This window comes from Branchiostoma belcheri, unplaced genomic scaffold (genome assembly GCF_001625305.1).
Source record: "Branchiostoma belcheri isolate BF01 breed outbred unplaced genomic scaffold, Haploidv18h27 scaffold203, whole genome shotgun sequence".
Lineage (NCBI taxonomy): Eukaryota > Metazoa > Chordata > Leptocardii > Amphioxiformes > Branchiostomatidae > Branchiostoma > Branchiostoma belcheri.
Genome location: NW_017803525.1, coordinates 135583 through 138082, shown reverse-complemented (window position 1 = coordinate 138082; position 2500 = coordinate 135583).

Here is a 2500-nt window from a genome sequence, read left to right as displayed (position 1 = left end):
CTAATCTCCAAGCAGATCCTAGTGTGGCAAAATACAGACATATGTATCAAATTGGCAAGGCAGTGTCCATTGGCCAGAGAGCGTCCAGGGCACTCCAGCCATCACTTGATAGAGACGGTGCACGATATAAACTCCCTGGCGCGCTGACGTCACGTATTCGTGAAGTCTCGTGTGAACAAGGTCACGTGTATGTAACCCTAACTCTCGCGAGATTACGTTTCGAAGTGATTGGTCATTTATTATCCTGATTGAGGCGACAGTGGTGGTTGAAAATTTGATCTCAATGTAATCCTTGTGTTGGAAAAAAGTTCAACATTTTACTATCATTTGGTGAAGGTATGAGATCGTTGGGCTCTGTCTGCTACGACCACAATCAGGATACTTAATGACCAATCATGTAATAGATTAACTTGTAGCAAATATTGTCATCTAATCGAGATAGTACCTAATGAGCAAATATTCAAAATATTCAGAAACTAATTTTTTAGGCTATCCTCCGAATTCAACTAATCAGTCAGCGTTAGAAAGAAGTCATGCGTTCACCAGGTATTTCCTAACACAGAAATATCCCAAACTTCCCCAAAAATAACCTTTTGGCACATTCCTTGGCCAGGACGAGGCTCCTGGTTTCTAAATAAGGGTATTGAGAGGTCAGTAATGGAAGGTTTCTCCCGGAGGTTTTCGCGCCATTTACGTCAGAGTTACCCCGGGTAGGTTGACTGAGGCGAGGATTGACTAGGGAAACACGTCGGTATAACGTAAGGCCATGTTGATTTGATTATATGGATGACATCCTCGCGCGCATGAAATTTCGTCTCGACCCCCCCCCCCAAAAAAAAGACCGTCACGGTTTTCGACCATACTGTAAATCGTACAAAATGAGCGAACATATGTCGTATTTTGGAAAAAAACGATACTTATGTCATAGAATTGCCGAAATCTATTCAGGAAAAGAATAATTAAAATGTGAAAAAAATGAAATTGAAGAGTCCATTATTATTCGCTATATCATACTCTGTGAAGTTAGTCATTTGTTTAACCTTAATGACCACGTAGATTTCATACTGAAGGAAACTTTTTTTTCACAAACTTATTTTTATTCGCACGCTCGCATCAGTTTTGGGGTTCCCAGAGGATGTCATCCATATAATCAAATCAACATGGCCTAACTGCGCAGAACTTGTTATGTACATTGTGCCTTACACTTGGAGCATGGAGGTAGAAATTGGAGTGAGAACGTCTCATTTAAGTTCATGTTGATTTGATTATTTGGATGACATCCGTTCGCGCATGAAATTTCAACCATTTCCAAAAAATAGGTTTCAATTTTCATACTGTATTTAATCGTACAAAATAGAAAAATGAGCAAATACATACCGTAAGTTTAAAAAAATGAGAACGCTACCAGTGTCGTAGAATGCCAGAATCAAACAAAAAAGACGAAAATGTAAAGAAATGAATTTGAGGAGTATATTATTCGCCATACCATACTCTGTGTCATTTGTTCAACCTTCATGACCACGTAAATTTCATAATGAAAGCAACTTTTTTATTCGCACGCTCGCATCAGTTTTGGGGTTCCAAGTGGATGTCATCCACATAATCAAATCAACATGGCCTAAGGTGGCGTATTTTCAAGGATGCCATTCCCTGTATAGTTTTCATGACTTACGTTTGGAACACTACACATTCAAAATATCTAAATCAGAAAGACGTGAAAATATGAAGGACAGAATATAGTTTAAATTCGGACATGTCATCGTAGACACCCCCCCCCCCCAAACCTGTACTGCAGGCAAGCGCGATCTCACACCAAGTTCACCGCTCCAAGGTCAAGGCGTCAAGCCCTGCCTCAGCCTTAACCTTCTTATGTTACCAGCAGTCTAGACAGGTTGTTGTACTCTTGAAAATGACACACATGTTCCTTCCAATTAAGAAACCTTAACTCAGGCCACAGAAAGTAATTTTTATGGATGACATCAGGGCGCATAAATTTTTGCCTCATTTTGAAAAAAAAAATATTTTGTTGCCTTCTGACTGTGGTCAACATGCCGAAAATGGACAAAGATGTCTGTTGAAATCGTAAATAGCTAAAGGAGCAGACCATAATGGCGGAGCAGAAAAAGTAACAACCATGATGCCCTTGATTCGTCTTTGACAACTTGTCAACATGGCGCTCACACCGGAGAGGTCAACACGAGCAATCCTGTGTAAGTACCCGTGTCAAGTGCTGACCTCCCGGTGTGGGGTCAAGTGTTTGTTTATCTGACCTTTGCGATGGAGAGTCCGGGGGGCAAGTTGTTTGTCAGAACACGAATTCATCAACCTGCTCTACCTGTGACACCATGTCTGTATCATAATCTCACAAAGGACATGTCACCAGTATGACTCATGCTTACATCCCAAAAGATCAGACGACATTTCTCCCATGACGTCACTTAAGTCTCAGACATGATGAAACGTGCCTAAGGTTTGCTCGTTCTCTCACAAACAGTTACAA